Genomic DNA, 12,546 nt, shown 5'->3' on the forward strand with positions numbered 1-12,546 from the left:
AATATTCTATGTTGTCTTGTTCTTAATTCATAGCATTTGAGAACAAGTCCCCAACAATTATCATTAAAATCCACTAAATATAGCTGACCATCTAACACTCCCTTAAATGCTATTGAATCATCACTTCTTCTAAAGATAGTAACACCTATATCAGTGAATAGACAGTTGTAGCCCTTTTTACACAATTGAGAAACAGAAAGCACATTGTAATCTAAGGAATCTACAAGAAAAACATTGGAAATAGAATGGTCAGGTGATATAGCAATTTTACCCAATCCTTTGACCAAACCTTGATTTCCATCCCCGAATGTGATAGCTCTTTGGGGATCTTTATTTTTCTCATAGGAGGAGAACATTCTTTTCTCCCTAGTCATGTGGTTTGTGCACCCGCTATTGATTATCCAACTTGAACCACCGGATGTATAAACCTACAAAACAAATTTAGGCCTTGTTCTTAGGTACTCAAACAGTCTTGGGTCCTTTGACGTTAGAAACAAGCACCTTGGTACCCAAACACAAGTCTTAGGACTCTTGTGTTTGCCCCCAACATATTTGGCAACTGTTTTGCCTGATTTGTTAGTTAAAACACATGAAGCATCAAAAGTCTTAAATGAAATGTTATGCTCATTTGATGCAGTGGGAGTTTTCTTTTTAGGCATTTTAACATGAGTGGAATGCCTAGAGCTAGAAGCCTCATTTTTGTACATAAATGCATGATGAGAAATAGTGTGAGGTTTCCTAGCATGAATTCTCCTAATTTTGTGCTCAAGATAGTTAGCAGGATATAAAATGTAGCCTTCCCTATCCTGAACCATGGGAGCCTTGCCCTTCATAAAGTTAGACAATTTTTTAGGGGCATTAAGCTTGACATTGCTTCCCTGTTGGAAACCAATACCATTCTTAATTCCAGGGCGTCTCCCATTATAGAGCATGCTTCTAACAAATTTAAAATTTTCATTTTCAAGTTCATGCTCAGCAATTTTAGCACTTAATTTAGCTATGTGATCATTTTGTTGTTTAATCATGGCAAGGTGATCATCTATAGCTTCTACATTAACATCTCTACATCTAGTACAAATAGTCACATGCTCAACAGAAGATGCAGATAGTTTGCATGTATTTAATTTCTCAATCTTAGCATTTAATTTAATATTCTCATCTCTAAGACAGGAAAATGAATCATTGCAAACATTCAACTTTTCAATCTTAGAAATTAAATTAGCATTCTCAGTTCTAATACTAGAAATTGAATCATGACAAATGCTAAGCTCCTTACTTAAGTTTTCATATTTTTCTACTTCCTGAGCATAAGCATTTTTCAACTTAACAATTTTTTTGTTCTCTTTAATGAGGAAGTCCTCTTGGCTTTCCAAGAGATTATCATTTTCATTAATGGCTTCTATTAATTCGTTTAATTTTTTCTTTTGGTCCATGCTAAGGTTGGCAAAGAGAGACATTAAATCATCTTCATCATCACTAGAGCTACCCTCATCACCAGATGTTGTATATTTGGGGGTGGCTCTAGAGTGTACCTTCTTCTTCTTGCCATCCTTAGCCATGAGACACTTGTGGCCAACGTTGGGGAAGAGGAGGCCTTTGTTGACGGCGATGTTGGCGGCGTCCTCGTCGGAGGAGGAGTCGGTGGAGTTCTCGTTGGAGTCCCATTCCCGGCATATGCCGCCCTTCTTCTTGTAGTGTCTCTTCTTCTCATTCTTCTTCCCCTTCTTGTCCTCGTCCCTGTCACTTTCACTAGAAATTGGACATTTAGCAATAAAGTGACCGGACTTACCACACCAGTAGCACACCTTCTTGGAGCGGGACTTGTAGTCCATCCCTCTCTTTTGCTTGAGGATTTGGTAGAAGCTCTTGATGATGAGCGCCATTTCCTCGTTGTCGAGCTTGGAGGCGTCGATTGGAAGCCTACTTGATGTAGACTCCTCATTATTTTCTTCCGTCGCTTTGAATGCGACGGGTTGCACCTCGGGTGTAGAGGTGGCGCCTTGCTCCAAGTTGACAATGTGTTTGGAGTCTTTGATCATAAGTTCAAAGCTCACAAACTTGCCAATCACTTCCTCGGGAGACATTAGTTTGTATATAGGATCTCCATGTATTAGTTGAACTTAAGTGGGATTACGAAATACGAGAGATCTTAGAATAACTTTGTCCATTTCATGGTCATCCCACTTGGTGCTCCTGAGGTTGCGCACTTGGTTGACCATTGTCTTGAGCCGGTTGTACATGGCTTGCGGCTCTTCTCCTTTGTTGAGGATGAATCGACCGAGCTCCCCCTCGATCGTCTCCCGCTTGGTGATCTTGGTCACCTCGTCCCCTTCATGCGCGGTTTTGAGGACGTCCCAAATTTCTTTGGCGCTATTTAATCCTTACACCTTGTTATACTCCTCTCGACACAAGGAGGCGAGGAGTATAGATGTGGCTTGGGAGTTAAAGTGCCTAATTTGGGCGGCCTCGTCCAAGTCGTAGTCCTTGTCCCCCACCTTAGGTACATGCGCTCCATACTCAACAATATCCCAGATACTTTCGTGGAGTGAGGTTAGATGGTGCCTCATTTTACCACTCCACATACAATAATCTTCACCATCAAAATATAGTGGTTTGCCTAGGGGTACGGAAAGCAATGGAGCGCGCTTTGAAATACAAGGATAGCGTAGGGGCATCTTACTATACTTCTTGCGCTCATGGCGCTTAGAAGTAGTGGACGACTCGAAGCTTGATGTGGAGGGTGACGAAGAGTCAGTCTCGTAGTAGACCACTTTCTTCATCTTCTTCTTCTTGTCACCTCTCCGATGCGACTTGATGGAGGAAGATGATTCCTCCTTGTGTTTGTTGCCAGACTCCCTTGAGAGAGTCCTCCCCGAGCTTGCGGCCTTTTCACCGGTCATGATCTCCCTCTTGGCGTGATCTCCAGACATCACTTCAAGTTGGTTAGACTCTTAATGAAGCACTGGCTCTTATACCAATTGAAAGTCGCCTAGAGAGGGGTGAATAGGTGAAACCTAAAATTTATAACTTTAAACACACACTACAAGCCAGGGTTAGCGTTAGAATTAAATTCAAGTCCGAAAGAGAGGAAAAAACAAATCAACCAAGAATTAAGGCGAGTAAAACGATGATTTGTTTTACCAAGGTTCGGTTCCAAAGAACCTAGTCCCCGTTGAGGAGGTCATAAAGACCGGGTCTATTTCAACCCTTTCCCTCTCTCAAACGGTCACTTAGACCGAGTGAGCCTTCTCCTTAATCAATCGGGTCACTAAGACCCCGCAAAGACCACCACACACTTAGGTGTCTCTTGCTTTGATTACAAGTCACTTGAGAACAAGAATGAGAAAGGAAGAAAGGCAATCCAAGAAACAAGAGCGCAAAAGAACACGAGCACACACTCTCTCAAGTCACTAAATGGTTGAGATGAATTCTAGACTTGGAGAGGGTTTGATCTTTGGAAATGTGTCTTGGAGTGAATGCACTATCTCTTGTATCGAATGTGATCTCTGAAAAACTTAGATACCAAAGGTTGTGGTGGTTGGGGGGTATTTATAGCCCCTAATCACCTTGTAGCCATTGACCAAGGTTGTTGGCGATGGGCGCACCGGACAGTCCGGTGAGCCACCGGACAGGCACTGTTCCTTGTCCGGTGTGCCGCCACGTCAGCCAACCGTTAGGGGTTCAGAGCTGGTCGACCATTGAAGATTTTGTCTTCTTGCGGCACCGGACAGTCCGGTGCCACACCGGACAGTCTAGTGCCCCTCTGACTTCGCTGCTCTGACTCCTGCGCGACATTGTGCTGCATTGTTCATCATCCTGTCAGTCGACCGTTGGCGCGCAGGGAGTTGTTGCTCCGCTGGCTCACTGGACAGTTCGGTGGCACACCGGATAGTCCGGTGAATTATAGCGGAGCGCGCCGTGGAATTCCCGAGAGTGACTGGTTTGGAGTTGTACGGCCTGGTGCACCGAACATTGTCCGGTGCGCCAATTTTCAGCACACTCAAGTCCTTTTGCTCCAATAAAATTGTGTCCCTAACTTGGTTCTTTTCTTGGTTTGTGTTGAACCTTATGCACCTGTAATAGATTAATTCTAGACAAAGTAGTTAGTTCATGTGTTTGTGTTGATCATCAACCACCAAAATTAATTATAGGAAATGGTTAACCCAATTTCCCTTTCAGGTGTCATGAGGGGTTTTGCAAATGCAATAGTACCAATTTGGAAGATAAAAGTTTTTCGAAAATGGGGTGATGGTACGATCCTTTTACTTTGCGCAAAAAACAAAGAAATCTAGATGCCTTTGCCTACAACTCGATTTTCCTTTCAATCTAAGACTAAGTATAGATATACACTTGGAAGCACATTAGTATTAGCTTTGGCACAAGAAGAATAAGAAATATGCATTTATACCAAATGAAAGAGACAATCCATGATTAAAGGTATAATATGAGCAATATGTGCAATATTTCGGGCAAAGTTTCGAGAATCTAGGACATTTAGTTTATTCCTGAGCTTACTAAAAGTCTTTTCATCCAGGGGCTTGGTGAAGATATTGACTAACTGATTGTGGGTGCTAACATGTTCAGTTGTGATATCTCCCCATTGTTGGTGATCTCTCAGGAAGTGATACCAGATGTCTATGTGCTTTGTGCAACTATGTTCAATAGGATAATCCGACTTGCAGATAGCACTCTCATTGTCACATAGGAGAGGGACTATGCTCAATTTGTAGCCATAGTCCCTAAGAGTTTGCCTCATCAAAAGTAATTGTGCACAACAATGTCCTGCAGCAATATACTTGGCTTCGACGGTGGATAGATCTATTGAGTTTTGTTTCTTTGAAGCCCAAGACACCAGAGATCTTCCTAGAAACTGACAAGTCTCTGATGTACTCTTTCTATCAATATTACATCTGTCATAATTAGCGTTAGAATACTCGATTAGATCAAAGGTAGATCCCTTGGGGTACCATAGTCCAAACCTAGGAGTATAAACTAAATATCTCATGATTCTTTTCACGACCCTTATGTGGATTTCTTTAGGGTCGGCTTGGAATCATGCACACATCCATACTAAAAGCATAACATCCGGTTGTGAAGCACATAAATAGAGTAAAGATCCTATCATTGACAGGTATACCTTTTGATCTACAGATTTACCTCCTGTGTCGAGGTCGAGATGCCCATTTTTCCCGTAGGAGTCTTGATGGGCTTGGCATTCTTTATTCCAAACTTCTTAAGAATGTCTTAAGTGTGCTTTGTTTGGCTGATGAAGGAGTGAGGAGCTACAAGGCCGTCGCGTGCCTGAGATGGGTTTGGTGTGTACTGTTTCGCCAGAGCTAGATTAGTTGGGAACGAGATAAAGATGAATGGTGGCCTTCCGATGCAAAGCATGGACGACAGATACGTAGTGGATCGCTACTATCGAAGAGCAAATCTCCGGCCGGGTGGCGGAGTGCACCCGCCGTAAATCCTAAGATGAGGAGGGGGCCTAAGCGTTTTGCTTGTTAGTTGGAAAAGTGGGAAGAACACAAGAACGCACAAGGGTTTAGAGTGGTTCGGGCCGCCGGAGCGTAACACCCTACTCCACTGCGTGATGTATTGCTAGAGAGCTTGTATGAACTTGTGAGACTAAGGTTGGGTCTAAAAGATTGAGCTTGTGTGTAACGTCGCATGCCTCCCCTTTTATAGCTGAAGGGGGCATGCACAAAGGTACTGGGCCCCGACATGTGGGCCCAGGGACATAAAGAATATAGCGCTTGGAGCCACCAATGTTTGCTGTTGGGGCAATCTTCTTGTGCCCTGTCGCTCGAGATCTCCGTATCCTCGGCGTGCTGGGGAAGCTTCTTGTAGAAGGGACGATGGGTACTGTGCGCCGCTCGGTACGGGCGCACTGTTTGCCAACAGACTGGTCAGGCGTGTCGTCTGCTGGGTGACCCTGACGCCGTCTGCCGGCGGATTGGACAGGACGCATTAAATGCTGAGAGGGCTCGTCGTCCGTCAGCGTGGTGGCAGGTGGCGCGTCCTCTCCGTAATAAATGCAAAGACTGCACAGCCGTATGGGCCTTACGTTAGGCTCGGCACGTTGGCTTATGTCACGGGCCACAAGCCACGTGGGCGCGGCGGGTATCCGCCTGAGCGGGGAGCGTAGGGCAAGGCCTGGACACGTGTCGGCATCGAACCCTTGCTTGTGCCGGGATCCTCTCTGTCCTGGGACCCTGCTAAGGCCCGGACCTCACTCGGGGGGGGGACCCGACATGTCTCCTCGGGAGCTCCGGGCTCGTACTCACAGGGGTCCGGTGTCCCTCTGCGGAGGTCCGGACCCAACGGTGCTTCCTGGGATGTATTATCCTTCCTCGCCATGTGGTGCCCTTAGGCCTGCCCATGTGGTGGGGTCGGGTGCTGCTCTCCGTGTGACCTGGAGATGTCGCACGAGTGCAGCGCCTTCATACTGTAGAAGAGGGTACCCCTGATTCAGGGTACCGACAGTGGCCCCCGGGGCCCGCCTCAAAGGAGGATGTGAGTCTGCAGGTGGGGCCAGAGTCTGATTGGTGGCTGGCCTGCTGCTCCTGCGTGCCTGTTGATGTAATTACTGCCGGCCCGCCTATGGTCATGCCGTCTGCCACACCTATTCCCATGACTGACTGGCTCGTGACCTTCGTACTTAATGTCACTGTTGGGCCATGTGCGGGGTGCCTCGAGTCGCTGCACTGGTTCTGAAAAACTTATCTTTTCAGACTTCCACGACGGCCCCAAGAAGACGTGGCATTGGCGCAAGCGGCGGTGCGATTTTTCCGCACCCGGTAACCGGTGCGCCGATTGCATGACATGTGGGGCTGGGCCCCGTGTTGGACCACCGGTTGCAGCGAAGCTGAGGGGGCGCACAACCGCGGGGCGGTTGTACGCTTCTTGCGTGGCGGTTCGCCTTTTTGACCGCTGGTTACGGCGAAGATGAAGGGGCGCTTAACCGTGGGGCGGTTGCATGCCCCTTGTGCGGCGGTTCGCCTTCCTGACCGCGGGTTGCCCCGAAAATGGAGGGGCGCATAACCGCGAGGTAGTTGCACGATCCTTCTTCGGGTCAGTCTGTATGACATGTGGGGCCTGGCCCCCGTGTCATAAGGTGGGAACCTTGGTGCACGTCGGGGGAGACTTCGCCCGTGACGCTTCGGGGGCGCGAGTGGGGAGATCTGCCTTTAAAAAGGGGTCGATCTCCTGGGCAGTAAACATGCCTCGCTCCTCTTGCGACCATCATGCCCTTCCGCCTTCTGGGCCTCCAGATGGGGTGCGCCGGTGTTCTCTGGAGGGATTCGCGTCAGGGCTGTCTCCTCCGATGATCTCATCATAGAAGAGCTCGTGCTTGTGGTGGTGCCACCGATCTTGTCTTCTTCTTGTTGTTGTTAGAGGAGTGCAGCCCCATGGGGGTTGGCATCCTTCCGCCATCGCTTGGCTTCAAGGATTTTTATCACACAGCCCGGTCGCAACCTCCGGCCGGTGGTCATCCACAAGGATGACTACCAGCCTTATGGTGGAGAGAAGCGAGCCGGGCTACAGCCTCCCCCTGCCCTCAACTTCAAGGATGTTCATCATCTGCGCTAGGGAGGGGGGCGAGCCGAGTCAGGGCTCCGCCTTCCGCGTGGACTGGCGGCCCGCTTCTTCCTCCAGCATTCGGGGGAGAAGGGTGTTCGCCGGCCTCGCGAAGGAGGCGAACTTCGGCTACACGGGGTCGGCCGTCTGAGGCACCGTCAGCTGCCGCGTGCCTGGCTCCTCAGCCTGGGTGGCTTTGGTGCCGCCTCCGGCTCTGCCTCCTGCTGCTTGGACGGAGCGTGGCTGTCCATCCACCGCACAGGAGACGGTTGCGCTGTGCACAGGTCGGCCACATCCACGGCTTCTCCCGCGCCGCCGGTCGCACCAGGGGTCGTACGAGACGTCGTACGCCGCGGGGGCGGTGGCGACGTTCTTGGATGGTCTTGTCCTCACTCCTGCAGTGAGGACGGGAGCGAAGACCTCTTCGCGCGCGCTGGGGCGGCCGCCATCCGCCGGTACGACATTGGTGCGCAGGTGGCCGCTGTCGTCGGTGCTAAGGTGGTCACCGCCGCTGGTGAGGCTCCCCACTACAGAGGTGGTTGCCTCCGCTGGCGAGACCGTCAGTGCCACCTGCCGCCGGACCTCCGGCTCTTTGGATTTAATGGCCTCATTGTCGCCCCCCGTAGGAAGACGGGGGCGAGGACCCTTTCGCAGCGGCGTACATGCTGAGATGATCGCCGCTGCTTGGTGAGTCGTCAGTGTAGAGGTGGCCGCCACCGTCGGTGCTGATGTGGTCGCCTCCGCTGGCGAGCCGCTCGGAGCTAGCTATCCCGTGGCCGTTACCGGTGTGGAGGTAGTTCATACCTGCAGAGTAGAAATGGAACTAGGGCTCCACTTGAAGATAAATGTAATACTTTCGCATTTTGTAAGGTACTCAAGAGTACTATTTATTAAGCAGTATTAGCACTTATCTATTTTCAATGTGTTCCTGCTGTGTGTGATATTGTTGACTCCTCCCTGGTACCTGGCCCTGCCTGGGATGCAGGCTTAACATGTTGAGGTTGGATACCAGCGCATCTGAAAAGATTGTCAACAACCCTCGGGAGGCAAACTCGCCGGGATCTGGATCTGTACACAACTTTTAGCTAGGAAGCATTAGTAGTACACCTCATAGGGTTCCCTGTCTGACATTAGTCGTCCTTTGATACATGCTCGGGACTCGCAGGTTTTAGTCCGGGTGGCCAAGTTGCGTGTCCAGACCCCCTTGGGTCACGGTTCTAGAAACTAGGACATATGTCGCAGGGCGGTGGAGCGTGTAGGCCCACGGTACGGGACCAGGCTGAGCGGCTGCACGGGCTTCAGACCACCCCAGGAGACTAATGCCCATTCTCTAGTTCCGGTCCCGAGGTTGTCGGACCCGTAGGACTTATAGCGCCAAATACTAAGTATCTGTCACGGAGTGGTGGAGCATGCAGGCCCACGGTACGTACAGGACCAGGCTGAGCGACTACACGGGCTCCGGACCACCCCATGGAATAGGGTCCCGTTCTTTAGGGCCGGCTCCCAGACTGTCGGACTTCCCAACTTTCGTATCAGGGGCCCTAGACTGCAAGCCTGGTTGCTCAATTCAGACATCGTAACGTTAGGACAGATAGGAACCATACGGGTGGGTTAGATAAAAAGTATTATCTGAAAAACTGCAAGGTATGACCATGGAGCAGTGAGGTGGATCTATCATAGGGGCACAACTGACGGGGCAGTTTTTCTTTATAACTCGTCATGCATGTGTGCAGACCAATAGACCGGGCTTATGGGGACAGGCCCCACCGGGTTGTCGTACATGTATGCATTACCTGGTTACAAAAAAGGGAAACAGATTAGACCCCTCAGACCTGCTCTATGGATAGAACTTACAGAGATGTTTCAGCATCGGGGTAAGGCACTCCTTCAGTCGTAGCTAGATGGTTACCCTCGGGTCGGTGCGTTCCTGTTACCTTGACGGGTCCTTCCCAGCTGGGGGAGAGTTGCGGAGCCCTTCTTGGTTTGGTACTTGCCGCAAGGCTAGGTCCCGACCCTGGGTCCCCATCTGCATTTGACACGGGAGCCCCCGTCTTTGGCTGTGACTGTTCTTGTATGTACCTGTCGGAAGCCTGGACCCGCGGGGGACCCAGAGGGGTTTCCGGAGGAAGGCATGCTTCAGCTCCGTAGATTGGGGAGCACGGGGTCCGCCTAGTTGTCTTCACCGGAGTAGGAGCCTCCGGCGAAGACATCCTTCAGGTCCCCCTCAGACGACTGATACCCGAGATCCCGCTCAGCCGCGGTCACCTCACCATCGTCCACCTTTTCTTTGCCAGGTCTGCGGCGAGGTGGAGAGTCGTCTTTGGAAGACTGCTCGCGCCACTCACTGACACGTTTCGCGAGGTCAATGATCTCGTGACACTCTGTGGCGCTGTGGCGACCGTTGGGGTGCACAGGGCATGAGCCGCTGTTACCCCTCTGCGGTCGTGGGTGTTTCTTGCGGTCGCCCTAGCCCCCGGTCCTGGCTGCGACCACCAGAGCGGTGGACCGCGGCTTTTGGTAGTCGCGGTCCTTCTTCTTTTTCTTCTTTCCGTCCCGAGGGACGGCACCCGAGCCACCCGACTGGGCAGCTCCGGTTTGTGGGGCCGAGTACCATGCACGGCCCTCGGCGGCTCTGGCGCATTTATCAGCCAGAGCGAAGAGTGTGGGGATAGTTTCCACGTCATGTGTGGACAACTTCTCCAGCATTTTTTCATCACGTACTCCCTGTCGGAAGGCCGTGATGATGGAAGCATCAGAAATACGAGGTATAGTACCTCGCACCTTGGTGAAGTGGGAGATGAACTTCCGGAGAGTCTCCCCGGGCTCCTGCCTCATCGCATGGAGGTGGGCCTCCACATCGTGCTGCTGGTAAGCACTAGCGAAGTTCGCAATGAACCACGCGCAGAGCTCTTCCCAGGAGTAGACTGACTCCGGGGTGAGGTTCATGAGCCAGGTCCGGGCAGGTCCAGACAAGGCCACATGAAAGTATGTTGCCATCACAGCGGTGTTTCCACCTGCTGCTGTGATGGCGGTAACGTACACCTGCAGAAACTCCAACGGGTTCGATGTTCCGTCGTACTTTTCCGGCAGGTGCGGCCGGAACTTGGGTGGCCATGACGCTGCACGGAGATGATCCGCAAGAGCGGCGCAGCCCACACCGGCCAAGGGGACACCCATTTGGGACCGGGTGCCCATTGGTGTCTGCACTGCAACCGTGGCGAAGTCTTGATCGAGGTTGTGACCATCGATGTTTTGGCGGCGCTCGCGCGCCCTTTCCAAAGAGACCCGGGCATCCTCTCCTGCACGCCTGCGGTTGAGTTCTGCCCGGAGGTCGTTGGTCTATGCGCCCCTTACTGAGGGCGAGGGCACAGATGCTTACGCCTCGTGTTGGCACCGGGATGACCGCGTCCTCGACCTGGTCGAGATAGAATGTACCATACCGAGTAGTCGGTCGACGTCGTCCCGCCATTGCTTCATGGCCCCTGGTGAGGCCGTGGAGCTTGGAGGGTGTCGCAACAACTCTCTGGATGCTGACAACGCCCCTGGAGATGCCCTCGACGGAGTCCGGGATGCTTACGCAGCTGTGTGCTGTCGTGCGGCGTGCATAGCAGTAGTGCCTGGCACTGGGCGATTGGGAACCTGCGGTGTGGAGGAAGTAGCTTCTCCCTGCACCGCAAAATCCACCGAAGTCTCGGCACAGTGCTCAATGATCTGCACCATCATGCTTGGACAAGGAAACAAGCAAAAACCTAATGCCTAGCCCCCTACCTGGCGCGCCAAATGTCGAAGAGCAAATCTTCGGCCGGGTGGCGGAGTGCACCCGCCCTAAATCCTAAGATGAGGAGGGGGCCTAAGCGTTTTGCTTGTTAGTTGGAAAAGTGGGAAGAACACAAGAACGCACAAGGGTTTAGAGTGGTTCGGGCCGCCGGAGCGTAACACCCTACTCCACTGTGTGATGTATTGCTAGAGAGATTGTATGAACTTGTGAGACTAAGGTTGGGTCTAAAAGATTGAGCTTGTGTGTAACGTCGCATGCCTCCCCTTTTATAGTTGAAGGGGGCATGCACAAAGGTACTGGGCCCCGACATGTGGGCCCAGGGACATAAAGAATATAGCGCTTGGAGCCACCAATGTTTGCTGCTGGGGCAATCTTCTTGTGCCCTGTCGCCCGAGATCTTCGTATCCTCGGCGTGCAGGGGAAGCTTCTTGTAGAAGGGACGATGGGTATTGTGCGCCGCTCGGCACGGGCGCACTGTTTGCCAACAGACTGGTCAGGCGCGTCGTCTGCTGGGTGACCTTGACGTCGTTTGCCGGTGAATTGGACAGGACGCATTAAATGCTGAGAGGGCGCGTCGTCCGTCAGCGTGGTGGCAGGTGACGCGTCCTCTCCGCAATAAATGCAAAGACTGCACAGCCGTATGGGCCTTACGTCAGACTCGGCCCGTTGGCTTATGTCACGGGCCACAAGCCACGCGACCGCGGCGGGTTTCCGCCTGAGCGGGGAGCGTAGGGCAAGGCCTGGACACGTGTCGGCACCGAACCCTTGCTTGTGTCGGGATCCTCTCCGTCTCGGGACCCTGCTAAGGCCCGGACCTCACTCGGGGGGACCCGACATGTCTCCTCGGGAGCTCCAGGCTCGTACTCACAGGGGTCCGGTGTCCCTCTGCGGAGGTCCGGACCCAACGGTGCTTCCTGGGATGTATTATCCTTCCTCGCCACGTGGTGCCCTTAGGCCTGCCCATGTGGTGGGGTCGGGTGCCGCTCTCCGTGTGATCTGGAGATGTCGAACGGGTGCAGCGCCTTCATACTGTAGAAGAGGGTACCCTTGATTCAGGGTACCGACAGCTACTGTTCGAGGCATTTGGTTCATTAGCTCATATGTTTCTTGTAGCTAGATCTAAATTAACCACTCTCGTGCATGATGCAAGACAATACTGGACACCGCTCAACTCATGCATGGCTCAT

This window comes from Zea mays, chromosome 9 (assembly GCF_902167145.1).
Source record: "Zea mays cultivar B73 chromosome 9, Zm-B73-REFERENCE-NAM-5.0, whole genome shotgun sequence".
Taxonomy (NCBI): Eukaryota; Viridiplantae; Streptophyta; class Magnoliopsida; order Poales; family Poaceae; genus Zea; species Zea mays.